This window comes from Eriocheir sinensis, unplaced genomic scaffold (genome assembly GCF_024679095.1).
Source record: "Eriocheir sinensis breed Jianghai 21 unplaced genomic scaffold, ASM2467909v1 Scaffold247, whole genome shotgun sequence".
Lineage (NCBI taxonomy): Eukaryota > Metazoa > Arthropoda > Malacostraca > Decapoda > Varunidae > Eriocheir > Eriocheir sinensis.
Window position 1 is genome coordinate 234,533 of NW_026111551.1, and position 15,226 is coordinate 249,758.

The 15,226-nt window shown below is 42.2% G+C and overlaps 1 long non-coding RNA gene across 1 annotated transcript in view; it reads right to left on the reverse strand.

The window, feature by feature from the left end:
• Positions 1-15,226, reverse strand: part of LOC126991156 (uncharacterized) — a 62,633-nt gene that overhangs the window by 11,821 nt on the left and 35,586 nt on the right. The window contains exon 3 of the long non-coding RNA XR_007745217.1: positions 10,185-10,276. This is a non-coding gene — a long non-coding RNA (uncharacterized LOC126991156). The remainder of the gene's footprint in view (positions 1-10,184; positions 10,277-15,226) is intronic.

Here is a 15,226-nt window from a genome sequence, read left to right on the forward strand (position 1 = left end):
CGGCGCAATAGGCAACAACGTAAAAAAAAAAAATAATAATAATAATTATAGACCTATATCTGTTCTTCCAGCTTTTAGTAAAGTTTTTGAAAAGGCTCTATCAACTCGTCTTGTGAACTTCATTGAACAGAATAATTTATTTACAGACTGTCAACATGGCTTTAGATCAGGCCGTTCAACTGAATCAGCTATTTTGCAATTTTCCTCTAACGTTTATAAATGTTTAGAAAATAAACATTATTTAGCTGGAGTTTTTTTGGACCTGTCTAAGGCTTTTGATTCGCTGTCTCACAAAATTCTTTTAAGTAAACTTGGTAACTTTGGTGTTAGGGGTGTTCCTTTAAAATTATTCGAAAGTTATATCACAAATAGGTTTCAAGCTGTGTGCTATAATTCAAACTATTCTTCCTTCAAGCCAGTCAACAAGGGTGTATCGCGAGGATCTATCTTAGGACCAACTATTTTCCTCGTTTATATAAATGACATAACCAATGCAAGTACTAAATTCAATTATACCATTTATGCTGAGATACTAATTTATTATTGGATGATGAGAATATTGATGTTTTACATATAAATCTCTGTACTGAATTAGAAGCTATTTACAAATGGATAAAAAATAATAAGCTAAGTCTGAATGATACAAAAACTAATTATATAGTCTTTCAAAATCGGTCAATCACAATTAGCATGCCGTGTGGCACTTGAGGGAACACAGTTGGAGCGAGTAAATTATACTAAATTTTTGGGCATTTTCATAGATGATAATATTAATTGGAAATATCAAATTAACTCTGTTGTGACGAAGTTGTCTAGGATGTGTGGTATTTTATATAGAATAAGAAACAACCTTACACCAGAAGCACTTGTCAGCATGTATTACACGTTGTTATCCTCATTTCATATATTGTGTATCAGTGTGGGCATGTACATGGCCCTCCTTTCTCTAGAACTTGCAAATAGCTCAAAACAAGATATTTAGGTGTATGTTTTATATTAACAAATTTGAGTCTACACATAATTTATTTTCTACACACAAATTTCTTAATTTTAATAGTATTCATAAATACTTTTTATTAAAATACTTTTTATTATCATTTTTCTATAAATCCCTTGCACGGTTCCATGGAAATCAACATTTTCGTATTGTAAGCACATTGCAGAACATTCGCAGTAATAATGTTAACCTTATTTGCCCACAGTTTAGAACAGTTTTTTTCAGAAACAGCGTGTTATGCTCAGGACCTCATATGTGGAGTTCTTTGCCAATAGAAATCAATCAACTCTTACACAGTGGTAACTTTACTTTATTTAAGAAATCGTTAAAAAGTCATCTGCTCACTGATCAAAATAGTTTGGGGTAATTGTATTCTGTACTGTATGTATATATTATCTGTATATATAATTAGGTAGGTTCGTACTGTAACCTTAAAAAAATATGAAGAAAAATAAAGTATGTCGGGAAGCTTCGGCTTGACGGACTTAGCCAATGCTACAATGAAATGTATTAAATACCTAACATTGTGTTCCTGTAATGTATTGGCAATAAACATTTACTTACTTACTTACTGACCCCCCCCCACACACACACGCAAACGTCTCTTTAGTTATCAGCGCTGATTCGGATCGTGTCAGCAACCCGATCCGACGGGCCAATTTATTAGCTTTGGGAACGGTCTGCTTTCTATCTTTCTCGACCCAAAGTGGTAAAAAAAGTAAGCAACGTCATAGTGCTGCCGAAAACATGCCGATAACGAGACCTCAACGCAGTTACTTCCATACATATCTTTAACGCATTTCGAGCAGCCTCAAGTTTTTTTTTTTTTTAAGGAAGTAGCTCAAGGCCAAAAATAAATGAAAATAAAAAAAAGTCTGCAAAGTTTAGTTTAGTCTCCGCTATCACAGACATTATCTGGTAACACGTAGTTGATAAGGATGCGCGCGCGCGCGCGCGCGCACACACACACACACACACACACACACACACACACACACACACACACACACACACACACACACACACACACACACACACACACACACACACACACACGGTATAGAAAAAAACAACCGATTGAAAAGTCTCGGGCACAAAGGGTAGCTCAATATATTCTCGCGGCTCCCCAAGTCACTCTGTGTGCTCCTCGCCGCCAGGATGAATCGGTGCTCTTTCCCGCCGTAAACAGTAGCACTAAACCCTTAAAGGAAGAAGTTATGGCAACGACGAAGAACAGTCGCGGCGATAACTTGCAGCAGAAGAGTTAAATAAGCAGCCGTTCTCTGGCTCCCCGCCCGGACCAGCGTTGCCAAATTATCGTACTCATCGCATTGCATTTTCGTATTCTGACCGATAATTCTAGCAAAAAAAAAAAAAATCAATATTTAATAGTTTTAACGATAACTTTAATTTTCTATCGTTATTAGTGTAGTTACGACAGTCTTGGAGCCTAAAAATTATAAATGCAATGTTCAGAGTACGACAGTTTGGTAAGGCTGGCCCGAACACCTCCCGCGGTCACTGCTACTAAACAGCGTCTCTTGCCCGAGTCGTCGTTTCTCTCGTAAAGGGTTTTATGAATGAGAAATATGGTGAAACTAAATATCAGGAACAGTAATGGAAGAATAAAGGAAGATTAACTGCTGGGTGAAAAATGGACATGACGGATGTAACAAAAAATTATCCCTTTCATGCAGGAGAAAGATACACAGACATTTATGTACTACGTATGTATGGAGTGGTGTTAACTCTGTAGTATGAAAATGGCCTTGAATAATAAGTCCTGAAAGATGAATCAGGAAAACGATGAATCAACACCGAGACAATAAACTTGAATAAAGTCACACGTTCAAGGCAAGAAATCAACGCTGTTAAGGATCTCGTCACCAGCAGGCAGTGTGACGGTCGCTGTGCACTCATCACTACACAGGAAAATCTTGGGAAATGTTAAAAAAAAGAGTAGATTGAAAAATAAGCTCATCTGGGGTCACGACAACGATGATGGTGATAATGACGATAACTATGCTGGTGCTGCTGCAGATTATAATAATTATGGCAGTGCATAAAGATACTCATGGGTAGAGAGAGATAACAAGGGGCCTGTACACGATACTTCAATAACCCCTCTGTTAACTGGTCTGCACTATCTGCCGACAGGGAAGGAACTAGATTATTAAATTTTGCGCAAGATACATTTCTTTATCAAACAGTTACCGCGCCGACGCGAGGAAATAACATTCTGGATTTAGTCTTCACGACCGACAGCCACCTCATAATCGCGTGTAAGGTAGGCGAGCCATTTGCAACCAGTGACCGTAACATAATCAGATGCGTTTTAAATATTGAAACAGAAGCACGAGCAAACTCGCTCTTAATACCTAATTATAGTAAAGAAAATTTTATGGACCTAAACAGAGAATTGGCTTCAGTAAATTGGAATCATTTGCTCAACAACGTCAGCGTTCAAGAAATGTATAATCGTTTTACTGCACAAATCACTGCAAGTGTAAATAAATTCATTCCACTCAAGCCACGAAGGACTGATAATCAAAAACCGTTGTGGATGAATAATTACCTACAAAAAATCATCGTCGAAAAAGAAAAATGTATAATAAATTTAATTTGTCATATAATTCACATTCTCATACTAATTACATCAATGTCAAGAGAGAGTGCGAAAGGAAAATCAGAAAACAGAAACGCGAAAATAAGATGAAAATATCACTTGATCCCAAGAAAATCCAAGGTTATTTTTCAGTTACATAAGAAACAAAAAACTTAAAATAATATCGGCCCACTACTATTAAGTGGCAATACGATTCGTGATGATAAAGGCATGGCGTCGGTCCTAAATTCAACCTTTAGTAGCGTATTTACAAAAGAGAACATGACATCGATTCCAGCCCCGAAGAAAATTTTTCAAGGCCCTGAAGAACATAAGTTTGCATTGACCGAAATTGATATCAGCGAAGTGCGTGCGTACCTGCAGAAAATAGATCCAAATAAATCTCCGGGCCTCAACAATTTATATCCTCGCGTGTTGAGAGAATGTAGTCAACAGGTTGAATTACCCATAACATTAATATTCAACAAGTCATTAGCACAGGTCAGTGTGCCTCTCGATTGGAAAAGTCAATATTACCCCGATCTTTGAAAAAGGAGATGAAAAAACAAGCCAGTAATTATCGTCCTATCAGCCTTACGTCTGTCCTAATTAAACTCTTCGAAAAAATGATCAGGGATAAAATGATCACTTTCCTTGAATCAAATGATATGATAACTGATAGTCAGCACGGATTTCGTAGTAATCGGTCTTGCCTTACCAACCTATTAACTTTTTTCAATGATGTTTATACATGTTGGGACGCCCCAAGCCCATATGACGTAATTTACCTAGATTTTCAGAAAGCGTTTGATAAAGCTCCTCACGTTAGGCTTATTTCTAAACTGCGTTCCCACGGTATTAACGACCATCTATGTGTGTGGATTCATGACTGGCTCACCGACAGAGAACAACGTGTAGTTCTTAATGGTGAAGCATTGGATTGGCAACCCGTCACCAGTGGCGTGCCCCAAGGATCGGTCCTGGGGCCAACACTATTCATAATTTACGTGAACGACTTAGAAACTGATATTCTATCAAAAGTAGCCAAATTCGCCGACGACACCAAATTAGGAGGTACGGTAATGAACAATGAAAGTTGCGAAAAGATTCAATCAGACTTAATAAGACTTGCCGACTGGAGCGAAAAATGGCAAATGAGTTTTAACGCAGATAAATGTAACGTAATGCACATAGGTGAACAAAATCCTAACTTTAAATATCAGATTCAAGGACATGAGCTCAGCGAAGTAAAACAAGAAAAAGATCTTGGTGTCATTATCAGTAACACTCTTAAAATGAGTGATCAATGTTCTGCAGCGAGTAAAAAAGCCAATATGATGTTAGGATTAATATCAAGAGACTTTGATTATAAATCACCCGAACTTATGAAGAGATTATATTTAGTATTTGTAAGACCACACCTAGAATACGCCGTTCAGTTCTGGTCACCGAACTATATCAAAGATCAAATTTTGCTAGAAAAGATACAGCGACGAGCAACCAAACAATTAACAACACGCGCACATAATTATAAACAACATCATTTTTAAAGCTCCACAGTCCTTCAATACTTTCCGTTTACGATATTTTTTTTTTTCAAAGGGCCTATAGCTCCTCGATCAGTGTCTTCCGATAATTACAAACGCGTGCACATAAATGAAGAAAAAAACACCTATATCAACGCTCTTATAATTCTTCAGTACCTCCAATGCTTTCCAAATCCGATGCCTTTCTATTCAGCGTCCATAGCTTTTCCGTCCCTTCCGATAAGAGGCGCACCTTATGGCCCTAAACTTCAACTTCTCCGCGTTGGTCACCGAACTTTACGCGCTGACTCATGGACGCCGGCGCACTTATCGAGTCACGGGCGATACGATCAGGCGGTCTGCGCTGGCCGAGACGAAGGAACGGCGGCTTGATACGGATAAAATAAATTGTCCACGGTAGTAATTTCCTGCAAGACTTGTGACACACTCCAGGAGACGGCGAGCACTGAGCCAAGGCAAGATCAATTTCACGTCCTCTTGAACTCATATCCTGACGCGGGATGAGGAACATAGTATCTCTCAGGAGGTTGTAGTAGTTGTTTGTTTTTTTCAGTCTCATAGCAACGTTCTCATGTCTGTTACCCATTAGACGTCTCGCGCAAGATCCCTTTCACGTCATCTGGCTTCATATCCTGACGTGGCAAGAGGTGTCACTATGGCTGGTGTGTTTCTATAAGGCTTTAATTCATCAGTGAAGTCCTTGTGTCCATTATCCATTAGGCGGTTCAAACTCTACAGGCACCACCGCACGAGCCAAAGCAAGATCTATTTCACGTCTCCTTGACCTCATATCCTGACGCGGCATGAGCAATGTATCACTCTGGGTTGGTAGTTTAAGACACTTTCGCTTCTAACATCAGCTATTTCTAAAGGTCAATGAGTGAGGCAATTAATTTCTAATGAGTGTTTTTTTAGTTTCATGTTACAGAAGAAGGGACAAACTACCATCAGGTCAAAAAACTACTGGAAATGCCCAAAAGTCCCAGAAAAGCCTTGTCAAATAGGTGAACTTAAGCGACAAAATGTTTAGTAATACGGCCCTGGATGTCATCTACTGGTTTCTTTCAATTCCGTCATATCATCAGCGACGTCTTCTAGTCCATAGCAAAGGATAGGTATAACGGCCTATCTATTCAGGAAAGGCGATGTAACATAGACATTGGCAGGAGTTCCTCTTCAAACCGAGTCATCCGCTAGTACAACAACCTTCCGGCAGAAGTAGTAAGCGCAGAAACAGTTAGTTCCTTTAAAGATCGCATAGGCCGCCACTTCCTTGCAATTTTAGGAGCAGTAAGTAGCGAGCTTTTTTTTCATATTATTTTCTTCTTCTTTATTACGCCCTTGCACTGTCTCCTCTGCAGTAAAAGAAAAAGAAAAAAAATATAAAAAAAGATTACCAAACGAATTAAGTGCTTTCATTTGCCCTACAAACATGAAGTGCCTGTCGAAATTAAATCACTAGAGCGGGTAACCTCGACAAGGCCAAATGACTTTCTGTTGCCTGGCTGTCCATGTGTCCACGTTTCCTCCCCCTTATCCACTTTTTCCTTTTGCCTCTTCTTCTAAATTACTATCCGCTTTCTCATTCCCATCTCACCACCACCACCACCACCACCACCGCCTCTTGAATCTCATACCCTGTGTCTCCTCCTTGCTTCCTCTTGTCCCTCTTGCACTCCTCCTCCTCCTCCTCCTCCTCCTCCTCCTCCATATTCCCGCCGGCCAGCACCACCACCTTCGGGCCCCGGCTGTCCCTCACCGATGTCAGCTGAGACAGGCCGAGGGAGGCAGGTTCGTTTCAGGCCCGTGCTACAAGACTCCTAGCCGTGTGTGGGAAATGGAAGTGGAAATGGAGTGGACTCAGAAGGAGGAAGGACAGGCGCAGAATCGGGAGGGAGAAGACAAGGAGAAACTGGAGGAGGAGGAGGAGGAAAATGAGGAGGCACAAAAGGAGGAGAAGGAAGAGCCAGGATATGAAGAAGTCAGGTGATACGGAATTAGGAAGTGAAATACAGTTGCTACTTTTCACGAACTAACGAGAGAGGATGAAACGAATGAGAGGATGCAAATACAGAAGCGACTAGGTAACACCATAAGCAAAAACTAGAGAGAGATATATAGCGCAACAGGCACTGATGTATAGCGGCAGTAGGAGGGCTGACTGATGAAGACCCGAGGACGAATTGATAAGAGAAAGAAAAGTAAACGAAGGGGAGATGAAAATTGAAGTGTGAATAATGGAAGGGTGCGGGATAAAAAGAAGACGGAACGAATGAAAGACTGAAGGACCTCTCTCTCTCTCTCTCTACACACACACCAAAAACACATAATACTAAGTAAATATGAATATGTAGATAGAAAAATACAAAAAATGACTCAAATTCAGTAAATTGCAACTAAATACACACACACACACACACACACACACACACACACACACACACACACACACACACACACACACACACACACACACACACACACACAAACAAACATAATACTAAGATAAATATGAATATGCAGATAAAAAATACAAAAATGACTCAAATTCAGTAAAATGCAACTAAATAAACACAAACACACACACACACACACACACACACACACACACACACACACACACACACACACACACACACACACCTCAACACTCCCAGACGCCACAAAAATCCCACGATGAGGAAGAATCTTATCGCCCACACATATCATACGTCATACAAGCTCGTTCCCCCCAAAACATGCTCCAGAAATGAATACGCCACACTAGAAAACCCTCGCCCCTCGAACCAACAAAAACACCACCTTTTTCAACGCTATACTCCCCTTCCCTCGACCCTCCACCTTCGACCCTCCCTCCACCTTCCCTTCATTTCTCCACGCCATCAAAAAAAACGAAGCATCCATAAGCGTGCGCATATTTCCACACATTTCTAGCTATTCATTGCAAAAGTGCGTGAGCCGTTTGTATTTGCGTCGCTTCTGCAGCACTGTTGGAAATTATATGAGGGTCAGAAGCGTCCATTACCTCGTGTGCAGCGGCAATGAGAGTTAAAGTGTCGTTGATGATGGTGATGGTGACGGCGGTGATGTTGTTAGGAATGATGTTGTTATTATTGTTGGTGGTGGTGGAGGTGGAGGGTGACGGTAACTCAGGTGGTGGTGGATGCAATTACGTATCTCTTTCTTACCAAATGTCTTGATGCTTTTTTTTGGTTTGTTTTTTGTTTTTTTACAGCAGAGGAGACAGTTCAAGGGCGTAAAAAAAAAGAAAACAATAATGAAAAAATAAGCCCGCTACTTACTGCTCCTGAATTGCTTACGTAGAAGTGTTTGTTTGTTTTTATGTCTCGCCCATGGCACCGTTAGGCTTGCTTGGTAGGCCCGTTGTGGCGCAGGCAAGCGTTTATAGAAGCGCCATCTTGCTTGGTTCATGCTGCCCCCGGAACTGATTTTTTAACCTCTTTTCTTTAACGAGAATCTAGAGTTAGGGTTAATAGTTGGGGTTCAGGACAGCACGTGGGTAGTCTTAGGCCACTCAGCGGTGACTGAAAAATTGCTAGCTTGTATACAGCGGCGGGCGGGACTCGAATCTGCATTCTCCTTCGACCACCGTCTCTTAGTTGAGCTTGTGGTGTGGTAGTGATGGTAATGACGGAGGGACATGTATCAATGTAACTCAAATGTTAAGATGTAAGACTCAGACAAACACAGACAGACAAAATTAAAAAGATGCTGACACAGAACGAGACACAGAAGAGGAAAGAGGTCATGCAATGTGAGGGATAATGATGGCCAGATTGCGACGAAAAGAAGAGGAGGTTTTTTTGTGTGTGTGTGGGGGGAGAGAGAAAGGTTGGGAAGGTTGGTAGGCCTGGTAGGGGAAAGGGTTAGGGGGTTGGTAGGCCTGTTAGGGGGATGGGTTAGAGGGTTGGTAGATCTGTGAGGGGGAAGGGCAGCACGTTCCCCTAATGGAATGGCTGGCTTGATGCACGTGATGACACACTAATGACAGGGGCATCCTAACTTTGTGGCTTACTGTGAAATTTGGTCTCTCTCTCTCTCTCTCTCTCTCTCTCTCTCTCTCTCTCTCTCTCTCTCTCTCTGCTTGTGTGTTTGTGTGTGTGTGTGTGTGTGTGTGTGTGTGTGTGTGTGTGTGTGTGCAGCTTTACTCAGGCTCACACGCAACAGTGAGTGCGAAACGAAATCGAGGAAACGCCGATAATAACGTTCTCTGGACGGATACGAACGTGACAATAGACCCTCACTGAGCCAGGAATAAGACTAATACTGTCCGCTGCACTAAAGCCTCCAGTCAGTCGCACGGGTGGACGGTGACCTCAGCCTTGCGCTTCCTATCTCGCATTCGCTGATGAAATTTCTCGGATCTTCAGGATTGCGCTGTGACGGGACGCCGGATTGGAAGGAACGAAGAGAGAAAGGGTGAAAGGAGAAACGCGAGGGGAAGGAAAGAGGGAGGCTGAAAAATGCGAGAAAAAAAATATATAGGCGAGGGAAACCTGAAGGGAAATGGCGAGATGAGGAGATTGAGGGAGAGATAGGACCAGGCCGGGGATGTGCGTCGGAAAAGTTGGAGCATAGCATCACCAGCGACACCAAAACAGGATGAGATGACAGCAGAGTAAACACTGACTACGGGCTACATCAGCCAGAGACGAGGCGAGCGTGCCATAGCGAAGCAAACAATAACACTCTCCAGTTACTGATGCTGGAAAGCTTATATAAATCAAGGAATAGAGAGCAGAATAGAGTACAGAAAACCGCTACGAAAACGCCGTTGACTCGTGGAAACTGCAGAAGTCCTGACTGCGATTGGACAACAGGGCATCGTGGAAATCAATTAACTACTTAAATAAAGACAAAACACCGACTATTAAACTTCATACGAATACCGGGAAGTCTTCATATAAGAAAGAGAGTTAGGCAGAGAGATACCATATCCCCTAAACTGCTTGCTTTGAGGATGTTTTCAAAAAGTTCCACTAGGCAAATATAGGAATAAACAAGAAACCCATACCTTCGTTGTGCCTGAAGAGAAGGCTTGTTTACAATCAGTGCGTTCTCCTCGTCATGGCATCTGGATCGGAGACGAGAACATTCACTGAATCTCTGGAAAGGAAATTGACAAATGAGCAAAGAGATCAATGCTGGAAATCACAATAATGGACAAAAAGATGAGAATGAAAATAGAACAGACAGAAGTAAAATAATAAATCCAATTAAGATCACCAAATGTCAGTGCTCAGGACATATATGTAGGAAACACGAAAATGGACAGAAAGAGTGACAGGCTGGGAAATAACTGTCATAAAAAGCCGCAAGGGAAGACAGACTCAGCAGATGGTGTGATGAAATTAATATGTTTACGTAACGCTTGCTTCGAAAATGGACACGGGAGGCACAGAACAGAACCTAATTGAAACGCCTGTGAGACCTGTCCTACTACTACTACTACTACTACTACTACTACTACTATCTCCACCACCACTACTACTTCTATTACTACCACTGATAATAATAATAAGACAAGCGAGGCCATCAGTTACGAGAGAGGGTGGGTAACCAAGGGGAAAAGGGAGAGAAGGGGGAAGTCTGTGGGAAGTTGAGGTGGTAGCAGGTGGGGTGAGGCGGAGAAGGAGGATATTAGGGTATGAGCAAAGGGGGGAGAAGGATAATGAAGGAAAAGGAGAGTGAGACGGTGAGGCGCGTAATTGCGAGTAAGTGCAAGAACTGGCCTGGAAAACGGAGGAGAGGAGGAGAGAGAGGAGAGAGAGAGAGAGAGAGAGAGAGAGAGAGAGAGAGAGAGAGAGGAGAGAGAGAGAGAGAGAGAGAGAGAGAGAGAGAGAGAGAGAGAGAGAGAGAGAGAGAGAGAGAGAGAGAGAGAGAGAGAGAGAGAGAGAGAGAGAGAGAGAGAGAGAGAGAGAGAGAGAGAGAGAGAGAGAGAGAGAGAGAGAGAGAGAGAGAGAGAGAGAGAGAGAGAGAGAGAGAGAGAGAGAGAGAGAGAGAGAGAGAGAGAGAGAGAGAGAGAGAGAGAGAGAGAGATACAGAGAGAGAGAGAGAGAGAAATACAGATAGAGAGAGAGATTGAAAGTGTGTGGAAAAACGGTAGACAGGAGAGAAAGATGTAGACAAACAATCAGGGAGAGAGAAATACAGATAGGCGGTGGCTGAGTGGTTAGCGTGCTGGGCTCACATTCACCACGCCATGGACAACGTCGGTTCGAATTCCCACGCTACCACCTGGGATTTTTCAGTCACCGCCGAGTGGCCTAAGACTACCCACATGCCGTCCAGAAGACCACCCATCAACCCGAACTCTAGAAGAAACCGTCCAGTGAATCAAGAATGAGTTCCGGGAGGCAGCATGAGCCAAGCGTATCTGGCGCCACTATAAAAAAAAATTGCCTGAAGAAAGCCTACCTGCGCTATAGGCGGGGATATAAAAAAAAATAGAGGAAGAAAGAGATTGAAAGTGTGCGTGTGAGTGTGTGTCTGTGTGTGTCTGCCTCAATCTTTCCTCCATGACCCTTTCTCTTCAGACGCGCCGCAGACACCATTAATCTCAGGTTTATGTGCTGTTACCACACACTCTCGGAAGCTTTATTGGGCTTCTGAGAGCACGGCGGGGCGGGGTAGGGCGAGAGGATGAACGAGGAGGCAGCAGCAGCGACTAAGCCAAAAAATGAACCATGTCAACCGTTAATTATATAGCCCTGATCGTTTTGTAAGAGTCTGCCCTGAGGATTTGGTGTGTGTGATCGTTGTGTAGAATAGAAGAGTACACAGATTCTTTTTTTTTTTCTGGGGGGGGGAGGCGGGGAGGGGAGATGTCTCATCCGGTAAGTTGTTGTTTTTGTTTCTCTTGTTTGTGATCGTTGTATAAGATTTGGTGTCTAATCTCTGTGTAAAATAGAGAAGTACACATTCTTTTTTTTTAGTGGGGGGGGGAGGCGGAGGGGGATCGATTTATCATCCGGTAAGTTGTTTTTTTGTTTCTCTTCTTTGTGATCGTTGTATAAGATTTGGTGTCTAATCTTTGTGTAAAATAGAAAAGTACACGGATTCTTTCTTTACTTATTTTTTTTTTTTTGGGGGGGGGGAGGCGGGGGGAGATCGATTTTTCATCCGGTAAATTGTTTTTTGTTTCTGTTCTTTGTGATCGTTGTATAAGATTTGGTGTCTAATCTTTGTGTAAAATAGAAAAGTACACGGATTCTTTTTTTTTTTTTTTTTGGTAGGGGGGGGGGGGGATCGATTTCTCATCCGGTAAGTTGTTAGTGTGTTTCTCTTGTTTGTGATCATTGTATAAGATAAAATAGTAGCATTTTTTTTTCTATATTTCCCCGTCGATTTCTCAGCCGGAAAGTTGCTATCTGACCACGTTTTTAACACCTCTCAGCCTCACTGTTTTTCTTCTTGTTTGGTTCACCTAACGTTAATCATACCGCCCTGATCACTTTGCTGGAGTCTGCCCTGGGGATTCGGTGTTTGTGATCCTAGTATAAAATTTAAAAGTAGTTGGATTGTTTTGTTTTGTTTTGTTTTGTTTTGCCGTCGATTTCTTTCTCATCCTGTAAGTTGTTTGTGTTTCTCTTATTTGTGATCGTTGTATAAAACAGAAAAGTAGCAGGATTTTTTTTTCTATAAATTTCTCATCCGCTAAGCTGCTATCTGACCACGTTTTTTAGATTTCCCAACATGCCTATTTCTTTTCTTCTTCTATAGTTTACCCTGCACAAGATTCGCAATGAGCAACATCACGAATAACCAAACGAACTCCAACTACTCTGCCTATGTTCGTTCTGTGCCCAACTACAACGCGTGAAGCTGAGATTGATGCTTTAATAACTGAGGCTCAAACGTCAAGTCTGTAAATGGACATTAAACTTCTCATTACCCTGTTCAAGGCCAGCGAAAGCCAACAGTGCCGTGGAAATGTCAACAGTACCATGGAAATACATAAACAGTGCCATGATGTAGAGGCCTGATAATCTACCTGGAGACAGAGGAAAGCCTTAACACACACACACACACACACACACACACACACACACACACACACACACACACACACACACACACACACACACACACACACACACACACATTATTCTCAAACTAAATCCCCCACCCTCCTCAAGGTCGTCGAACAAAAAGTGATAATGTCGCAGCCGCCACGGACACACCTCAACCCCCTGCCTCGCTCACGCCTTACTGTCATCAAGCCTCGTATGTCATCAAGGCTCATAAGACCGAGACGGCGGAAGCGAAAAAGTATGTGGCCAATATAAGGAGAAAGACCCGATGGAGGTGGAGGTGGTGGTGGTGGAGAATGGATTGAGGGGAGAGAAAGAGGAAGAGTAGAGGGAAGGAGATGGAGGTGTAGGAGCAGGAGAGGGTAGTAGGAGGGGAAGGAGGAGGAAGAATAGGAAGAGGAAATTGAAAAGAAGAAGGATGAGTAACGTCTTCCCCGACAGACTGTAACGTATCACAACGAAATGTTCCTCTTGTGCTTTGGTTGTGCTCATAAGCCTTCCCCTGACTGGCTGGATTTCCGTCTGACTCTCATGGTGCTTGTCTGACAATCACAAATACACTCGTACTACTTGTTTTTATATTATTTGTCTCACCTCAAGTTTCAGACAAGGCAGACAGTTCAAGAAGGGGAGAGTGGAAGAAATAATATCGGGGTGTATGCATTGTCAATCAGGGAAGTGGATAGTGGTTCTAGGTGGGGTTAGGTTCACAGGAGCTGCCTTGTACACCGGCCTCTTGCAGACTCATTATGGTTTTATGTTCTTATAGAAGCCTCTGAGTAATGTAAACGTGGCTGGATATGTCCGTAGACTTTACCGCGTCCCTACAAAGTTAACGCTCCGTCCGTAGAACACTGTCTTGTAACCATGGAAAAGTTAACGACACTCTGGTGAAAATCTTGCTGAAAATCTATCTTTCTGCTGAATAAGTCAGGCACTAAATATGGCAGGAGATCCACCGAGACTTTCATTCCGTTTATCAGAATTTGTAGCGTAGGCTCAAGAAAACTACTAGAAACTGCGTAGCGATCTGCAACGTTGTATTTCCAAGGAGAGTAGATGCACGATAGACGCTTTTTTGTTTCCATTTATTTTTGCCCTTTAGTTACGTCCTTCACTGTAAAATAAAATGTATAAAAAATAGTTTATTTATTTTTTTTTTTTTTTACGTTGTTGCCTATTGTGCCGGTAGGCATCTTCCCGGTGGGGCCTGATGGTCGGCCCAAGGCTTCTTCCAGGTGGGGCTTGATGGTCGGCCCAGCCCGTTCTGGCGCAGGCGAGTGTTTATAGTGGCGCCATCTTGCATTGGCTCATGCTGCCCCCCGGAACTCGTTCTTGATTCCCTTGGACGGCTTCCTCTAGAGTCCGGGTTGATGGGTGGTCTTCAGGACAGCATGTGGGTAGTTTTAAGCCACTCGGCGGTGACTGAAAAATCCGAGTGGTAGCGTGAGGATTCGAACCCGCGTCGTCCATCACGCGGCGAATGTTGGTCCAGTACGCTACCAGCTCGGCCACCGCCTACCCTAGATATGGATGTATGGATAAAGAGCCCCTTTTTTTTTGTTATTACAGTAAATGAAGCAGCTCAAGGGCAAAACAAAAAAATAAGTGAGGAACAAATGCCCGCTAATCACTGCTCATATAGAAGAGTGTATAGCTGTATGTTTTATGAATATGAGGCTTGTATGGAGCAACAAAAAAAAAATACAAATACAAAAAAAATCGTTGGAATTACAGAGTCCTTTTTGGATGCATTATGTTTTATGAATATGAGACTTTATACGGAGCAGGAAAAAAAATAACTGGCATAAAAACAACGAAAATACAAATACAAAAATTTTCGTTGGAGTTACAGAGAGTCCTTTTTAGAGGCATTATGCTTTTTGAATATGAGACAATACGGAGCAGGAAAAAAAATGGCATAAAAACAACGAAAATACCAGCAAAGACAAATATTATAGATCTTTTTTGAGGAATGCTGACAAGTTTCTCATCTTATGCGCAAACACAAATATGGTCGGAG